At 41.3% G+C, this 20,300-nt stretch overlaps 1 protein-coding gene across 1 annotated transcript in view; it reads left to right on the forward strand.

The window, feature by feature from the left end:
- Window positions 1-20,300, forward strand: part of LOC117471376 (low choriolytic enzyme-like) — an 82,941-nt gene that overhangs the window by 48,119 nt on the left and 14,522 nt on the right. The gene's annotated exons all lie outside the window — the stretch shown is intronic.

The following is a 20,300-nucleotide window of genomic DNA, read 5'->3' on the forward strand; positions in this document are numbered from 1 at the left end:
TTCTCCCATACTTTGCATTGCACAACAATCTCCCTTGTGATGAATGAAGTTCTATCTTATCTTTACATTTATCTTTAGAAATACCTCCACCAAAATCGAGGGAAATTCTATATGTATTAGGGTCTGTAAAGACTTGGCTTAGGAACCAGAAGTGCCCTTAAGCCAGGCTCCAGACCCCCACACTGCTGTATACATAATATCTGCCCTACCTAGTGGGTAAACTGCAGTGCCTTTTGTAAATCTCCTCTTTGTGGGTCTTACAAAGTTCTGATTTCTTGTTATTAGAAGTTTGGGTTACATATCAATTTAATCTACGTGGAGGCAAGAAGAGTAAGCTGTGTTCAGCCCAGCTCAGCTCCAAAACTGAAAGCTACGGTAAACTGGTCCCCAAAGGTCCTATCTTACTTATCCAGAGCTGTTTTATTTACATTTGTGTTTGACATGTTAAACAGTGGAGCTATATACTAACATGTCTTAGAAGTCCCATCCTCTACATAGATTTTCCAGCTTTGCACCCTTCTGCACCTATCCATTAATTGGTGTTTAAATCGTAGGCTGCATTCTAACCGAATCAGGTGTTGTCTGGATTTAAGTGTTATAATCGACCCATCGGAGTGACATTCATTTGATTGACCCATTTGATTTGAATGGCAATGGGGTCCATCGCACGGGAGTGTTGGATAATGTAGCGGTAATTGATTGCAGCACATTCTGATGCCTCTGTTCAATAATACAATGGAAGAGTTGAACTGCTCATTGCTCTGTATTCAAAGTGCACAACATGTGAACACTTTTAGCATGCAGTATTTTGGCCATGTTCGCCATGTCGCATCATTTGTGGCACCTCACAAAGGGAATAATGGCATATACACCCCCACAAGCTTTTTTCCTGTCTCCACAAAAATCATTTATTATTGAGATTCTGGAAATCCTCATCAAGGAAGGAGCGAAAAACTGAATTTGGCTTAGGAAGAAAGGCAAAACTGCATACATTTAATAAAATATCGTACATGCTGACTTTAGGTTGCCAAACCAACATTAAAGAAGGGTTAGGGTTAGAAAGTGACAACTCATCTTTCCTCTGACACTACCCTTTGGACTACAATTCCTTCCAAATGACAGACCTTTTGTGGCGTATTTGGTATTTTGGGCTACAAGAATAAAATTGACTTTACTTAAACAAGCTGTAGTGGCTTTAGACTTTAGGCGAGTTGAGCATTTTTCAAGCACAGTCGGATATGTTTTTTGTTTTAAGTTCAAAAACGGATTCTAGTTCAGCTGATGAAACATGAAGGTCACCGAACAAAGACCAGTTGAAAGGATTTCTTGGAAAGGACCGATAGTGGTTTTCCTGATACTGCAGTAACCCTTGTGGCACATTGTTTGCCTGTTTGCCTGTGTTCCGCTCCATCACACTGATCACAGCTGACAGAAGCATCTAAAGCTGCTGAGCCGCGGCTCCTGTACCAGCCACTATCGACTGGCTGGTCATTAAGGCTCTCAGGCACCTAAAATGAGCTTCATGCACAAACGCACAGACACAAAACCCACAACTCTTGCAATAGGAATCCTAGAAAGTGAATTGACACTAGGTCATTGTTGCACTACACGCCATGCCACACCCTAGTCAGGAATATCAAAGAAGTTGCTTCCAATTAGCTGTCAAATGCAAAACTCTGGCTGTGAAATTGGATAAAATCCCCATCCAAAGGAGTTTTATAATGAAAGGAAGTGTTTTCTATTAAACTCAATTATCCAATTGTTACACAGTTAACATCAAAGTAGAAACAAAAAAAAAGTTTGAGGCTGGAAAGAGACCTGAGTAATTTCAACAAACGCACCATGACAACAAACGGCCCGGTAGAGGTCATTGTCTTTCACACATCACCAACAACAGATCGAGACTGCCGCTCTGCATTATGGTATTTTCCCCTGACCTTCTGTGGAAGTAAAAGTGAAGTGTCTTCTCAGAAATATTTCTCCCTATGTGATTTAATATACCTCTCGCTTTTTAATTTGGACTCCAAATCCCCATTTATGAGGAAAATGTCAGAATACTCCACTAAAAGTACTTTGAAAACGTATATAATCATTGTCAGTGGTGGTATAAATATTCTGATCCCTTACTTAGAGCCTCCTTCCACTCATGAATATGTTTTTTTTGTGTGTTTCTTCACTTGGATGTTTGAGCTCCGCTGTGCAGAATTATGTTTGTATGACTTTGTTTTCACGTTCACCTGCTAATGGAGAAAAGTGTCTCTGTGATAACCTCCAATCTTACTTTAACACAATCTGCAATTTTGGAGGGATCTGTAAGAAAGTCCAACACAAATACCATATTAAAAAACACAACTTTGACTATCAATATATATCGAGTTTTCTATTGACACACGGGGCCAACGGAGCAAAATTAGCACTCATTTGGGAGCATGTTCCTGACCGCTTGATTAATATTGTCTCTCCTTTTAGATGTGTTTTGGTCTCCACTGACTCCTCAGAGTAAACATCTGGCTCTTCAGCTGCTAAGTGCTCTATGTTCACCGGCTCGCCGCTAACTGTATCTCTCTGCTGTATCATGCTCAGCAGGTAGCGCACAGCAGCTTAATAGAGCTTTTCACTGAAAACTGCCACCTGCAGTTGTAGAAAATAAGACCCGTGAGAAGGAATTCAAACAGTACATATGCAGGCCGTATAACCAAAACAATGAGATGCTATAAAAGTGGAGGGGAACTGCTTTGCTACAAATACATCTATGTACATTTGACATTATGATTTTTCACACTAACCATATCATCAATTTGTTTACTCAAAATTATTGATCAGTGCAGCTTAAAAAAAAATGAAAATCTTGAGTACTTGCAGACAAAATGGCGTATGTAACACTCAGCACTCATTGCAAGGACAAACTGCTTTCCAATTATTATGTGTAGAAATGATCTTCTTATAAATATTATGTTAAGTAATCATGTTGTCTAAATTGAGCATATGTTTAATCCAAAAATCTTTCATATAAATGTAGTGTGGAAACATTTTAATATTTCCCTCTGAAATGAGTTACAGAAAACTGATATCATTGACTGTTTCACCGTTGGTTCTTGATGTTTGGCCAGTAAATTAGTAATTAAAAGATAAACTAAATTATAACATGGAGAGAAAATGCAAAATTATTAAAGTGTGAATGTGTTTTTTTTCAAGTTCATATTTACATTTAGTGCCTCTATGACATGTCTCCATGCTTTAATGTTCAAACAGCTCTTTATTGTTCTCATACGGCCTGTGCTAAAAGTTTGGTCCGAAGATATAAGCCTTTTGTCTGCTGCGCCCTTAGACCCCCCACCTCTCCAGGTTTTATAAAGATTTATATCAGAAACAACCTCTCTCTCATTACCTTCATCTGAGACGCTGTTAATGAACACGTCACCTATAATGAGCTGAAATGAATTGTGTTCTCCTCTATGGCAACCCTTTGCAACCTATAACACACACACACACACACACACACACACACACACACACACACACACACACACACACACACACACACACACACACACACACAACCATTCACATTTAACCAAATGAAGGCACCAAACAGTGTAAGGCCGGGCGTGATGGACAGTGAGCTTAGACATCAAACACTTGATGGTTTGTGCCGGCAGCCGTGGCGCTCTCCATATTAATCCATTTAGACATTAGCATCATGTCAAATGGATTAGACACAGACTCTAATTTGTTCATAATGTATCAGGTGCGTTGAGCAGAGCCTCATTTAATATTCATAATTAAAATATTGGTTGTAAATCGGATTTCGTTTTGAAAATTAATAAAAAATTATAGGATTTGTAGATCAACAAGTTGTTGAGCATGCCTAATTTTAGGCCTACAAAACTGTACTTGGGCACACATTTTTGCGAGAAAAAAACGAACCACAAGCTAAATAGAAAAACAATTACATGATAAAGGTAACAATAACATTTGCCTTATTATAATAAGCGAGTAAAACCATATTAAATGGATTAAAGTGTACAATAAAACCGACAAGACAGACATAACACGTTTTAACCAAAACTTATTTATACGATTTATTTCTGAGACTGGAAAGCATAATTTTTAGAAGCAAGATTGGATCGGGCTTTACAAAATGTAAATGATCGCATAATGATGTTAAATCTAAAACAAAAGTCAAAAGATAAATACATTTGTATATAGTCCATAGTCCATTTTAACAATTCAGTTGCCTCTATTGTTTATTCATACATTGAACTACTTTGGATTTTTCTTTGCCTTTTAGCAACTTTGGCACTTCTGAGACTCTGTACCCCTCCACACTAGTGCTATTGTTCACGAGTGCTCTCCTAAATGTGCTTTTGATTTTGAGTTAGGATGACAGGAAATCAAAAATCTACTGCCTGTGATATATGAGTTGTAAATCAAGCCTTTTGAGTGCGTGTCCCTGTGATGGCCTGTGTGTGTGATACGCCTCAGAGGAGTGATCTATTGTTTTGATATAAAAAATGTTTCAGCAGATAAAATGCAACAAGCTAAAAGCAGAATCGTCCCCTCAAGACATCCCAGTTTGTCTCTGACATGTCAGTTGGCCCAGATGCTCTTTAAGATTTGCAGGCAAACTCTCTTTTTTCTGTCAGCCTTATTTTACTTTGCCGGTGTATTAACTTCTGGCTAACATTAGAGCCCGATATGAGATAGGAACGTTAGCCTGGCAATATATATGCCATATATCAGCATAATCCGAACCCTGCGGGCGGATCTCCTCGTTCCTTTGAGTCCAATTATAGAGTGTGTGTGTTGTGTAAGCAGGTCCAGCCAGTGCCAGCCACCTCCTCTCATCCTCGCTCTGACACCCACACACACACTGACATACAGTATACCCGGCTAAAGAAACGCATCGGCGCACACACACACACAGGGTAGATGATTTGTACAAATGTAACGAGGCATGCTGTGCCGCTGCATTGTTGTTTACATTTTCCCTCTTAGTTAACAAGGCAGAATGTATTTGAGCAAAGGGAGGATTATCATTATCTAACTATCTCCTTCTTCCACTTATACATTAACTCTGGCTCTGCTAAATCTATTTATACACTTATAATTTGATTTAGCTATACCTGCCAGGCTAAAATTCGTTCATGTGACAGCTTACAAATCAAAAATACCTCCCAGAACGATCCATTTTCCAATCTTACACTTTCCAAATCTGTTACAAATCACTGTTGCAGAACATCAAAACGTTTTCTAATCTGAAAAATATATGATTCAGTTGGGTTAAGGCACAAAAAAAGACTTGCTTAGGGAAAAACCCCGGTCGTGGAAAAAATAAACTGGCGTCAACTGTCGTAAAACAGTAAGCCAGCCAGCCATCCACCCTGAGCTCCTCCATTGCCTTGCTTTCTGCTGATAATCCCACATGACTCGCGTTTTATAAGTGTTAAAATGTCCATACAGACAACAAAATTATGATATCTCACAAGTGTCCAACTTCCCAAATGACTGTATTTTAAACCACTTAGTGTCTATTATATCGAGAACAGTGAATAAGTAAACAAGGGACTTTGGGAACAGCCATTCACCCTACTGCCATAACAGGTCTTAGTTGAAGGCAAACAAATGTCATTTTTGGACAAATGTTGAGTCTAATGTTTCTGTTGCTGTCTCTCAAGATACAACTGTACAACACTTTCTGTGAATATTTCCTTTTTATCAGAGGATAAATACCTTGACATTGGTGATAGCCGGACTTTTCCTCCAGGATGGCAAAATGGCGATGACTCACATGTCTCCAATTTCCCAAATGACTATGTTTGAACCACTTAGTGTCTATTATATAGAGAACAATTAATAAGCGAACAAGGAACTTTGGGAAAAGCCATGAATCCTTCTGCCATTGGCGAAAGTAAGCAAATGTAATTTTTGGACACATGTTGAGACTAATGGCTATGTCACAGTCTTTAAAGGTACACATATGCAACCATTGGTGATGCTTGACTTTTCCTCCAGCATTTCAACACTTGGCTTTCAGTGGGGTGTCTTTATAACTGTTGGATGGATTGCAATTAATAATAATAATAATAACTTAGATTTATATAGCGCCTTTCATGGGACCCAAGGTCGCTTTACAGAGAAAAAACACGAGTAAAAACAAACAAAAACAAAAGGCAGTCAGACAAACAGTCAGACCGACAAAACAACAAAATTATATTCAATACATATGGTGGCCGGAAGGTGCAAACGTGCTACAGCAGCCAAAAACACTTCCATTTGGAGAAATGCGCTGCACTAAAAAAACGATGACAAATCAAAACACACATTTCCAAAAGACATGCAAATGAAGAAACATATTATGCCTTGCATTATCAAAACGCTGCATATAGAAAAACGCTGCAAAAAGCTCAAAACCAACGTTAGAATTCCTGAACGTCCTCCGGTCCTAGCTGCAAAATGTTTTATTAACCCCGGGAAACATTTTCTGTCATATTCTTAGCTTCTTGCAGCGTTTTATATTTGCAGCTTTTCATTTATGCAGCTTGTTTAGTAAACTTTGAGCATGTTTTGTCAAGTTGGTGAAGATGTTTTCACATTTGCATGTGTTTTGGAACAACTGTGGTTTTTTATTTTCATTGTTTTTGAAACTGCAGCGCATTTCTCCCAATGAAAGTGTTTTGGGCCGTTGAAAAGCATTTGTAGCTGTTGGCAACCGTACATTCAGGTACCCAGATGATGTGTCCTAATGACTTTGGTTCCCTCCTGACTGACCATCTAGCAAACACCTTGAGTTCTTGAGTGGCATGCCTCAGGATGACAGGAAATCACACTTTCATCTTCATTAAGTTGAATTTTCAGTTGCTCAATGACTAATGACAGTCCCATGAGTCTCAGCTTTACATAATGTTTAGCGCTAATTAGTGAATGTTACCACACTGAAACACTTAGCTACGACGTGTTGGCCTTTAGCATTATTGTTTCATAGAGATGCTAGCATGGCGGTGGACTCTTGGGCTTGTTTTCAAAACTGAGCTAGACATTATTTTACCTTTATTTAACTGCCATTGAAGTCCAACATGTATTTGTTCTACTTCTAAGCCCTCAATTAAAGCACCCATGGACAAAAAAGAGGTGGAGTTCGGATGTTGTAGTCTGGGAGAAAAATGATGCGTTTCAATTCTTTCTTCATTATGTCGGGCTTTGCAGTGTGTGGCCCTGTGGAGTCTTTAAAGCTACAGATCAGAGGCTGTGACTCTGTAATGACATCCAGTGGGAGGTATTGCTCAGTGCCAAGGACCTTTTCCCTCTCTGAACACAACTGCTTTTCATTCTGCGTCCTCACTTACCCACCACACTTTGATATATCTTTTAGATGAGCTGCTACTCGGTCACTTTTGAAAATGTAACGTGTTATTTGCCAACTCACTTTAAAAACACACCACTCCAACCTTTGCTATTACTCCATTAGCGACTAGAAAAGGTAATCACTTATGCAGGTATTCATAAAATGAAATGGGGTTTTCCACCACTGTTTTGCAAGCCCGGCTGACTGTCTTGCTGAAATTGTTTTTTTTTTCATTATTCTTTCTTAAGATGTTTCTTAAACCAAAGTTATACAAGTAGCAAACTGCTATAAGGAATAACTTAGCAGTAGTCAAGTATTTAGTTTATTTATCAATGGATACATGTGATAACCCTCAAGACCCAAGCCAAGTTCCTGTAGTGTTTTGCAACCTGGTGAATAAAATAAAGGGTTCAAAAACAATAACGGTTCAAAGCTCACTCAAGGAAGGCTGACCTTTTTAAGATGGTCCGGCTCTATTGTAGTGACAAGGCGCTTTGCCGTGTTTCTGCTCAGCCACTCCTCTTCCCTCTGACCAACTTGGACCTAATAGCTTTTCTGGCAGGAACCCTTCAAAGATTTAGATACATCAAACTTTTTACCTGGATTGTGCTAAATGGAAAGTTAAGAGATCACTAAATTCATTGTGACTCATACTGTTGGTGCCATATCTACCAAAAATAAATAGCAAACTATAGTTGATGCTATAATTGTATGACCAATAAAAGCCTTGAACCTTGATAATTCAGGCCGTACCAAAGTGGCAGACTGAACAATCGACACTGTCAAAACCTTGATCCTATGTTAAAGGACACCTATCATGCTATATTTAAATGATATATTGTAGGGCCATACCTATATAAGGTTTATTTATATGTTTCTGTTTTCAAAATACCAAACAGACCATGCATTTTAGCCATGCCTCATTTCGCTCTATTTGCTGTTCTGCAGCCCTGTTTTTGCAGGGGGCTGATTCTGTGAGCTGCAGCTGACCACGCCCCCCTGCAGGAGAGGGTAGCGTGCTCTGATCAAGTCAAGAGGGGGAGAAAAAGAGATCTCCGTCCTCCGTGTTTTATTATATAGAGTCGTTATTCATTTGTTTTAAAGCTCAATAAATAACAAAGAAGACCTTTGACCGGCACTTTTCTAATTTTGTCCGGAAGATTTAAACTTTAACGGACATCTTGACCGGCGAAAGAAACTGAAACTCTGCCGCACGGTCCCCTCGTTCCTTGGAAGAGGCGGAGAGGTGGGTGTTTGTCATCTGCTGGTGGACTAACCGGAGAGAATTACAGTGCTTGCCTCGACGGGGAGGGATTGCATTGAATTAAAGCAGCGGGAGCAAACGCTTGCCTCGGGGAGGGAGAAAAAAAGCCACAGCGGAGAATAAACAGAAGGGTAACCATGGTAACTATGGGCGGGAAGTCTTCTTCGCTGCTTTTGTGGCAGACTACAGCGCCACTTACAGGCCTGGCATATGTACTACAGTGTCTCCAGCGCTTTCGAGCGGCAATGGCCGGCCGTGGCCCAACCCCACATTCCCCTGATAGGTGGAGAGTTGGCCCAATAGCCGTAGCGCCACCGTCCTGACGTCAGTAACGTGTTCAAATCTGGATCTGTTTTTATCAGATCCGTTGCAGCCCCTTTTTTAGAGATTTGGGTATGGAGGAAAATAGAGAGGGTTGTGTTTTCTGACACTTGGTGAGTTCCCTGGAACACCGGGGACACATATTCATGTATAAAAGACGTACAAAAGTGCATTTTGCATGATAGGTCCCCTTTAAGACAAAAATGGGAAAGGACACAATGAATCGCTGTTAAATAAAAGTATATATATTTTTTAATACAGTTGCCTTGCTGCTAAAATGGAGGAAACAAAACGGCTCATAGGTGGATCAATTAAAGTGCCAATCCACCCATTTCAGACTCATTTTATTTTTGTTCATGTGAAAGATATAATAAATATATAATAAATGCAATGTACAGTATACAGTGAAAACATTTGTCTTTGCTTGAACTTGATGACAATAACTTTCAACAGAAAGCTAAACAGACAAACTGTGGATGTACACCAGGCAGGTTGAATGTGTTGCTTTATGGGAAGTCTAGGAGTGGTTGTTTTAGGAGATTGAGACTTAAAAAAGTCCAAGTGATTTTGATCGATCTCGATAACTTTATGTGATTGCAACATTTCGTGCCGGATAGGAACCCCTTTTCAACTCACTGCACTTTCCATCAAACAAATTCAACATTTCATTATACGGGGAATGTTTCAAAGAGCTATGGATTTATTTCAGATGAACTATATTTTTCATATTTGATTTGAATAAGAAAGAGAATTGTCTAGTACTGTAGCAGCGCATCAGTGGCAGGTTGTTCTAGTTCTAGCAGTTAGCTGCAGAAGTGTAGTGTAGTTATGATGAACTTCACTTTTAGAGTAGAGTATGAGTGCCTAGGTTTTTCTTCATTTTTCTGCACCTTCCAGAGTTTTTTCTAAACTGGGTAACAGGGGCGCTGCGCCCTCTTACTTTCGGTGTGTGCCCTCATTCCAAAATGCAGATTTTCACAGTAAAATGTTAAAGTGGTGCCAGAAAACAAAATCCAGTTTGTCAAAGACGGTATAATTACAAAACAATATATGAACTCGTGTCAAATAGACCATCAGATAGCATAGACGGCTTTGTTTGTAGGGAGCACCGAATAAATAAGGGGTCGATGTCCGGTCGCTCTGCCGGTGGACGAGTGGCAGGCAGCAGGCTCACACTGAAACTGTGATTTCTGAATGAAAGCGTTTATTTTTTTCTGTAGAGGAAGTAAAGAAACCGTAACTCTGGACTTATTTGTTGTTTCAGGTGCAATGTATGACTCGGCAGCTTTAAGTCATGAAGAAACTACTATTCTTCACTTCGGAAGTGTCGTTAGCGCCCTCATATTATATTTTTCTTGCCTTCTTTCTTATTGTTCCTCTTTTCTTCTTTCCTCCAGCCTCTCTTCATCATATCTCCGCTCTTGTTTTTATATTTCAGAGGTGTATTTGTGGTTGAGAATCGGAATCAGGTCAGATGTCTTTCTCTCCATGTTGGTCCATCACTCTCCCCCCTCCATCATTTTTCAGTTCATTCATCCATCCATGCATCTTCTTCCTGTCCCTTGTGAAGCCAATCCAATTCACACCCAGGGAGAGTGGAACACCTTTCAGAAGTGTGTGTGTGTGTGAGGGTGTGAGATGGAAAAAGTGAGAAATATGGTTATAGAGAGGTGAAGATGCATCATCAAAACAAGATGGGCCAAAAGGGTCAGATTTAGATTAAAACGAACAGGAAGGAGATACAAAAAGAGGAAAGGTAGAAAAATGATTTAATAGCATCTGGAGCCCTTTCTCTCGGTGTGATTGGGCAACCAAACAGATTGATATTCGCATCTTTGTATTATTAATCACCTGGAAGAGCTCTTTCTTTGCCAAGCTATGTGAAAATAAATTCTGTGTTTAAAGGACCATCCATCCATCTATCTATTTTCGATTTTTGTAATGGTGCCTAAATGAAAGAGGGCGTTCCTTGAGATTCCTTACTGTTTCGCTGGAGGCCAAGTTATGGCCATACAGAGTGAGTATATCTTTAGATAGTTTGTTTCGGTGCCTATAGGGCCAAGTACAATAACTTCCGTTTTGTCTGTGTCAGCAATTTTGTATGTTATTTAAATGATTGGTTTCATCAGGCTTGATTTGAATACATATAATTGAGTATCATCCGCATAACAATGAAAGTTTTCGGAGTGATTCCTTATAATATTGCCTAATGATGCATGTACTGTATAATGTGAACAAAATAGGTTCAAGTATTTTCCCTCTCTGGCATGAAGCTCTGTGGTTGAATCTCATCTTTGTGCCTCTATTGTGACATGTTTACATGCTTTAAAATCTGAGTGTTACATAGTGATGTAATTATGTTATGCAAGTCAAATAGGAAGGGGAGTGTGTGGGAGACAAACTCCCTCTAGTGGGAAGTTTTAGATTTTGTCCTTTGCAGACAATATACTGTACATGCACAAAAAACCTATATAACAGGAGAGGGAAAACCCCCAAAAAGCATAATAGGGCCTCTTTAAAAAGTTTTACACAGTATTTATGTCATTTAAATTGACTCTCACCCCTTACCCTCAAGCGTATGTTCACTTTGCCAAATGGATGACCAAATGGATGACTGCAATCAGATGCCAAAAAAGGACAAAACTGTATGAGCGTATTTGCGCTGTAACATATTTAATGTTTTTGAATTGGACTTTGAGACAGCAGGTACAAATGGTGCAACTCATAGTGCTTTAAGTGACCCCATTACATTCTTTGTTATTCTGCCCTTCTGTGTTTCAGAGGGAGTTTGAACTTAATACTAGAAATATTATAGCATAAAAGTTGTTAGGATATGAGATATGTTAAACTTTGGTTAACAAGGACACATCAATATCAGCTTGAAAATGGTATCCTGAAAACATGAAACTTCTCTCCGTGACTTGGATAACAACATCAGGGAGCTCTAACAGAATACCTTTTGTCTGCTGTCCAGGGGCTCTGGCTACAAACGTGTGTGTGTGTGTGTGTGTGTGTGTGTGTGTGTGTGTGTGTGTGTGTGTGTGTGTGTGTGTGTGTGTGTGTGTGTGTGTGTGTGTGTGTGTGTGTGTGTGTGTGTGTGTGTGTGTGTGTGTGTGTGTGTGTGTGTGTGTGTGTGTGTGTGTGTGTGTGTGTGTGTGTGTGTGTGTGTGTGTGTGTGTGTGTGTGTGTGTGTGTGTGTGTGTGTGTGTGTGTGTGTGTGTGTGTGTGTGTGTGTGTGTGTGTGTGTGTGTGTGTGTGTGTGTCCGACCATCCACCTTCATCGACGCATTCTCCTCTCTCCTCCATTAACGTGCTGTTGCTAAGATACCAGCCGCTCATCTTTACTCCTCCACACACGACCACCCTTACCTTATGTGGATGTGATGGTGAGAGGTGTTTCTCCCTACCTCCTGACTACCCTTGACACACACACACAGTCACCTTAAAGGTCACTGTATGACAAGGAAGATTGGTGTTTTTTCCATCCTTCCTCCCACACATTCCCGCCTCCTGAAACCTGGAGACAAATTAAACAATAGCTTTTAACTGACCCAAGAGCATTTTCGACAACAACACTAACATCTCAGGACTCTTAAAACAAAATAACATAATGCGTCAGTTCTCCATTCAAATGTAAAATGTGAAGGGAACAACTCCCATGAGGTTATGACCGTGTATCAGTAGCAAAGACTCATGGGAAACGATATGCTAATAAAAAAATGGTGTTGAATTGATGGGGAGTTTTACTGTCCTCTACTGCAATGGCTATAATATTCATGCTTCGGATTTACAGAATCACTGATTAAATAAACGTGTACGATGTACAGTCGTCACATAACGAAAGAGTAGAGGTGGAATCTGTACTTAAGAGTTTGAGGTACAGTATCTGCAGTACGTTTTTTCCATCTCAGTCAGCAGTAAATTGTGTTATTTTTACTGCACTTCATTCGTCTGACAAGACAAGTTAATTCCAAAATTGCAGTTTTTCAACTCCTTCCTGTCCAGTAAAATCTGTAAGGCCTGTAAAATGTATCTTCACATTTTTATATCATACATTTTTGTAACAAACTGAACGGATTGAGCTGGAAAATGCATCGTTACAGGTTTTATTTATTTTTCTGTATCTGTATCAGTATAAATAGCTCCGTCTCGTTCATCTTCATTAGTAAATTCAACAAACACATTTACTAGCATCATTAATATTAATCCAACAACATCTTATTTAATAGTGAAAAACCGACAGGGAACATGTTCTGTCTAATTTCTTTCTTTCTCCGAATACCTACTTGGAGATGTTTACCTATTAATATGCAGGAATGTTGCTTGTATTGAAGTATGTTTACAGTGTGAGTAGTTCTAGTCAAGGAAAGGATCTGAATACTTACAGTACCACTGCCAATGATGAAGCTGAAATAATGTGAGGGGAGGCTCTTCATGGGTGACTATGCAAATTGAATCAACCTGCAAAATGAGTACACACACACACACACACACACACACACACACACACACACACACACACACACAGTCCTCTGTAAGGATTGCCCCATGTGTGTCTGTACACATTTGTGCCCATATGTGAGTTTGCAATGGCCTGCAGCACATTAGATGAAAGGGTGTCAGAATAAAGCTTTCTGTGGAGAGCCACTTCCTGCTAGCGAAAAATGTTTCGCCTAATTTTAGTTTTTGCCAGTGAAATGGTGAGAGCACGCTGAGCTGGGAGACGAGTCCCAGCGCTGCCGAGTGATGAGTCACTTCAGTCAAATAAACAGCAGAGTAGCAGTGAGAGGGAGAGACAGCATCGGCAAAAGGGAACGCTAGAGAACTTATCTGTTTTTGTGGAACGTCCATGCATTCGATGTATGACAACGTTGACTTATATTATGCTTTCCAAACACCTCAAATACTGCCTTCATACTCTGTGAGTTATTACATGAGAATCTTTAAAAAAAAACGTATTTAAATTGTCTGTTTTTTGTATGATACAGCTATGAGCACATGAGGGGTGTGACTACCTACGTCACAACCGCTGTGTCAGGTGTTTTTATTTTTGCTAAGTCAGACGCCTCCAGCCTTTATGACCTCCAAGAGAACCATGATGCATTTCTGAAGCACTTACGAGACCGACCATTCTCAACTGGTCCAGCATAATATCTTTCCCACACAGTTTCAGATATACAACAGGGCTTTTGAGGGGGACCAATTTTCAGTTGTGTGGGGTACTTTACACATGCATGTACATACCTTTTAAAGAGGACATTATGCTAATTGTCTGGTTCATTTTTGTTTTGTGTTCCCTCAAACTGCCTTTGCTGCAGCACCTCTTTTCACTGTTTGTCTGAAACCAGGGCCCAGTCTGCAGACTGTGTAGTAAATGTCCCGTCCCTTTCATGTACAATGCAAACACACCCGCACAATAAGCATGTATCACATAAATACAGCGATTTGCAACGTTATAGTAAACAGACTCAAAATGACATAGTAAAAGTAAATGTAATGGCACATCGTACATTAAAGCTGGTCATCTTTTGCTGGACTGATTTGAGTTGTTAGTAATGCAACTATCAAATTAGAACAGTGACTTTAAAGTTTGTCTTCTTCTTGGGTAGTTTTAGTCATATTTGGTAAGCAAAAACGTAACTATGAAATGAAAACAGACACTCTGCGGAGGCACGAGAGCGCTGGAGTTACAATTAAGCTAAAGCTGTTAGCAACTATAATATATTCAGTGGCGTTTCTATGTGTACAAAACTGGGGGGGCAGAGAGAGGTGGGGGGAGAGAGAGAGAGGTGGGGGGGGAGAGAGAGGGGGGGGGGGGGACAGAGAGAGGAGGGTTTACGCTCCGACTCTCCTTTTTTTCATCTCGATTGGTGTTTTTGCCCTCTCTCTTTTTTTTTTCTCTCTCTCTTTTTTTTCCTCTCTCTTCTTTTTTTTTCTCTCTCTCCTTCTTTTTTTTCTCTTTCTTTGTTTTCTTTTTTCTCTTTTTCTTTTCCCTTCCCTCCTTCCTCCCCACCCGGAGCAACACTGTCAGCGCATACATTTACGTACACTGTGTACGTAAATGTACGGTACACAGCGTGGGGATGTCATATTGTAATGCACCTTAATACATAAGTAAAGGGCACCATCACAAAGCAATTCTTAACAACAACAACAACCACCATAATGCTTTAGCATTAAAACACCATAGACTGTAAATATAAGGAAAACACAGACACTCATCACCGAGGTCACAATATCAATCGATCCAGCAGAGGCAAAACACAGAAGATCAACAAAATATATGACATAAATGAACTTACCAAAGCTGAAGGCTCACTTGAAAAGAAAAGCGGCACGGCGGTCCTTCCTCTGACAGAATGTTTCTATCACTTTGGGGATGAAGTCCTGTAGTTGCTGGATCAACTGGCTTTCAATTGAAAGCATGGCCAATGCGTTAAGTCGCAGCTGTCCCATGGTGTTGCGAGTGAAAGTCTTTATCCTTTTGAGGGTGGAAAAGTTCCTCTCTGACTCGGATGTCGTCATCAGAGTTGTTACTATTATTTTGACCAAAATAACAGTCTCAGCAAACGTATCCTCCAAGTTGTTCTCGTGAATGGATTTCAACAGAGACAGGGCAGGGTTTCCAGTGTGAAGTTCACTGTGGCGGTAGAGCGTGGTCAGCTCAGACTTCAACTTCTCCTTGTTTCCCAAAGCAGGCCACAATTTCACTGCGCAGTCAAGCTCAGGTGTAGGAAATGACAGGACATGCTGTGGGAAGAATGAGCTGTCAACGAGCTTTGCAGCGATCAAATGGTCACTCTGTGAGAACCTCTGTTCCACCTGTGAGATGACTGTGTCACATGCCTCCTTCATTACCGGCGCTGTGCTGCTGACTCGTCGGCCTGGCTCGTCTGTTCCATCATGAGTGGTGGCGGCCAATGCATCAGTTTGCTGCCTCATTTTCTGGACATTTTCCTTGAAGCGGCAGAGCGCGCTGTTGATCCCAGGTGCATCGATGGTTCGTTTTTGCAGAGTGTTGTATAAAACATCCACTTCTGGCATAAGCAACGAAAAAAACTCCAGGAGCTGCATAAATGCTCGGTCCCGCAGTTTCTTTGACAGGCCGTATGCCTCACTTATGGTGACCGCATCCCATCCTGGTTGTGTGCGTATATGGTCCATACACTGAAGAAGTGCTTCTCGGGTCTCCCAAACCGCGTTCACAGTTCTGCTTTTAAAGTTCCATCTCACAGCCGGTGGCCGTGGTATGCGTCTCTGTGTTGCCTCTGCAAGAGCTGCAACACGTTTTGGAGCACCGGAGAAAAAAGTGGAAAAAGCAGTTAGATCTGCAAAAAACACCTTCAGGATGCTCATCCTTGCTGAACACAGTTGCTGCAGGGTCAGGTTCAGTTGGTGGGCGTAGCAGTGAACAAACTGAGCGTTTGGGTACGTCTCCTTCATGACCGTCTGTACCCCGCGCACGTTACCGCTCATGACGGCCGCCCCGTCATAGGTCTGAGCGATTAGCTTTTCTTTCAGCTTCAGGGGTTCAAGAACAGCCTTGATGCTGTTAGAGAGACCTACACCAGTTTTGTCCTTTACTTCCACAAACTCCAAAAAACGCTCTGTAACTGTGAGGTCAGGCATAATGTATCGCAGCACAATCACCATTTGCGATTTACATGAGACATCGGTTGTCTCGTCGGCCTGAACGGCAACAAATGATGTGTTGTCCACTTGCTTGGATATTTCCTCCCTGTACACATCATACATGCAGTCCAAGAGTTCATTCTGTATGGTGCTTGATGTCCCTTTGAAAACGGGCTGAGCTTCGTAGTGCCGTCGAAGCCTGGAATCGCCCTCACACATTGTCTCGAAAATTGACCTGAATATCCCTGGATTCAGAGAGTCCGTCGACTCGTCGTGGCCCCGCAGTGCTGTCTCACATTTCCCACACAGTTTAATACAGGTGATGATCCGACCCAACACGTACCTGTTTTCTTCCACCTTTCTATTATGATCATCAATGCCGCGTCTGTAGGCGCTGTCAATCTGAGCTGCAACATTCACCCTTCCCAGTAATCCCAATTTTACGGCATTTTCCAAGTGACTGTTGCTGCTCTCATGCTTCATTGTCCTCTCCGAAAGATGCTTTAAGTCCTTGTAACCTGTCCTCGACCAAGTACCTTGATCTTCACCAAAAAGCAGGCAAGGAAAGCAAAAGAGGGAATTCTTCTGGATGCTCGCCGTTAGCCATTTCTTTTTAGCAAACCACTCAGCATTAAACCCGCGGTTCACTTTGCCCGCAGTCTGGACCATTTGGAAATCCGGTGGATGGTGGGCACCGAGGCGCTTTACCTCCAGTTTCTCTCCGAGACTAAGTGTCTCAAATGTGTGCTCCAGTAAATGGTCAACTTCATTCATTTTCTTTCCGTTTTTTACTTATTTTTAATCGCTGGTGATGTTAGCTATATGCTGCTCTCTCGTCTTCTCTTCACACTACACGTGACGTTTCGCAGCACTGCACACGTGACATATTTACAGCCAATCAGTTCTGAATAATGTGAGCTGACGTATGGTGGGGATGGCAGCTCCGTGCCCCTTTGGCCTTTTTTTTTTTGCCACACACATTCCATTGAAAAATACTCTGAGCATGCGCAGTGTAGTTTTTACAGTCACCGTTCACTTAAACAGTGAGAGGGAGGGGCAGAATCAGGTTTTGTCCCACATGGCTCAAAACGGCACTGTAGACACTAATTAGAAGAACACAGACTAACACAGCAATGTACAGACGAATCAGATGATTAAACATGACCTTAAAATATATTTTATATATTTTTTTATTTCTTTTTTTGCATCTTTTTGCATTTTTTGTTTTCATTATGTGTAATACTTTCTGCTGACACTAGGTGGGGCTGTGCCCCACCTGCCCCTAATGACCAGTCGCCACTGAATATATTAACATAATAAATTATCTGTCGGACTAAGAATGGTTTAAGAAAATACCCCATGAAAGGCAGGGCACAGCCCAAAGAAGCTATGGGGACACTTCCTCCACTCCTCTGTCCCATAGGCTCACTACCTAGGGGCAAACTGATGGGGTTGGGTTTGCGCTGCCAGAAGGGTGTCGGTGAAGGAAGAGGGTCTCGACAGACCAGACTCTGGCAGCAGAGGCTGGCTTTGGGGACATGGAACTCCACCTCTCTGGGGGGGAAGGAGCCAGAGCTTGTGCGTGAGGTAGAGTGTTACCAGTTTGTTCTGGTGGGGCTCACAACCATGCACAGCCTCGACTCTGGAACCTTCCACCTGGATAGGGGTTGGACTTTATTCTTCTCCGGAGTTGACCAAGATGTGATGCGCCTGCAGGTGTTGGGATACTCAAAAGTCCCTGGCAAAGAGCGGGCTAAGTTGGAGTTACCCCAGTGGATAAGAGGGTTGCCTCTCTATGTCTGCGGGTTATGGGGTTGGGGGGGGCTAGTATTCTGAGTTGTCTGCCTTCTTGGAGACTCTGAACAGAGTCCTGTACGGGGCTTGTGAAGGGGACTCCTTAGTCTTGCTAGGAGACTTCAACGCACATGTGGGCAATAATGGAAACACTTGGAGGGGCATTATCAGGAGGAATGGCCTCCCTGATCTGACCTGAGTGGTGGCTTGTTATTCGACTTCTGTGCTTGCCAAGTGGACATGGTACGAGGGCACCTAAGGCAGAAGGTTGAGAATCAATTTTGTTATTGTATCATTGGACCTGAGGCCATTATGTCTTGGACACTCCGGTGAAGAGAGGCTTGAACACTGTTGACCTCAACTGATGGGGTGATGGGCGGTGGATGAAACACTTTGGGGAACTCTAAGGTAGAGGCAGAGCTGGGGGTTGATAGAGGATCAAGATCAAGCTCCCTGGAGGAGGTCAATGAGGTTGTTTAACAACCCCACAGTGGCAAACCCCCCGGGATTGATGAGACGTCCAGAAATGCTGAATGCTCTGGGTGTTTAGGGAACTGTCACGTTTGACACATCTCATCAACATTGCGTTGAATTTGGGGCCAGTACCAAAAGAGTGGCAGATCGGGGTGGTGGTTCCCCTGTTCAAATAGGGGGACCAGAGAGTGGGCCAAATACAGAAGCATCACCTTACTCAGCCTCCCAGGTAAAGTTTATTTTTAGCCAATAGTCTGACCATGACAAATGTTCCATATTTACATTTTTTTGGCAAACTTGAACCAAACCAAGTACTTTCAGTGCAAGTTAGTTTTGGATTAACAAAAGTGAAAGATGCACAACTAACCCACTGATAGACATGACATCACTACATTAAGACTACAAGTCTAATTAAGATATGTGCACAGACACGCTGACTGCATGCTGTCAGAGCACGTGCTCGTGGATGCTATTCCTAACACCAGTTTGTCGCAGTCCTGTCTATAAGCAGGTGACAAAGGATTTGGTGAAATGCCAGAGCAAAAAGTGAGTGAACAAGCAGGAGATCTTTTGGGAAATGTGTGACTGAGAAACGTAGTATTGACTGAGTATTTGTGTTTTCTATGTTTTCTACTTCTATTCTATTAGTTACTACTTATAAATTACAATAAGATGCTTCTCAGATTAACATGTAAAATAAAACGTATTACAATTTTCAAAAAATATTGTGCATTGTTGAAACCAGTGTTTCTCAATCTTGGATTGTTACACAGTTTATTAGGAAATGGTTAAATAACTTTAAGAGGCTGAAAGACGAAGAAATGACCCAATATTTTACAATTGCAACATACAATTCTCTCCCATTAAGGATTTAAGGACCTGTCCTTAACCCCTAGGATGGGAACCACTGGACTAAACAAGCTTATGTATAAATATAAGTTTAAACTAGCTTAATTTCAAGCATCCTTAATGGGCTAATATATGATACATCAGTCGGAGGTTCTAAAACTTAAAGTGGACCTATCATGCTATATTTGAATAATATAGTGTAGGACCATACCTATATAAGGCATATTTATACTTTTTTTTTTTCAAAATACCAAACAGATCATGCATTTTAGCCATGCCTCATTTTGCTCAATTTGACAATTTCTAGCTCTGGGCAGATTCAGTGAGAACAGCACCATCTACTGGCCTGGCATATGTACTACAGCGTCTCCAGCGCTTTCGAATGGCAATGGCCGTGGCTGTCTCCTCCTGATTGGTGGAGTTGGCCCAATAGCCGTAGCGCCACTGTCCTGACGTCAGGACAGTGTTCAAATCTGGATCAGTTTTTATCAGATCCGTTGCAGCCCCTTTTTTAGAGATTTGGGTATGGAGGAAAATAGAGAGGGTTGTGTTTTCTGACACTTGGTGAGTTCCCTGCAACACCGGGGACACATATTCATGTATAAAAGACGTACACAAGTG

Source organism: Trematomus bernacchii, unplaced genomic scaffold (genome assembly GCF_902827165.1).
Source record: "Trematomus bernacchii unplaced genomic scaffold, fTreBer1.1, whole genome shotgun sequence".
Classification (NCBI taxonomy): Eukaryota; Metazoa; Chordata; class Actinopteri; order Perciformes; family Nototheniidae; genus Trematomus; species Trematomus bernacchii.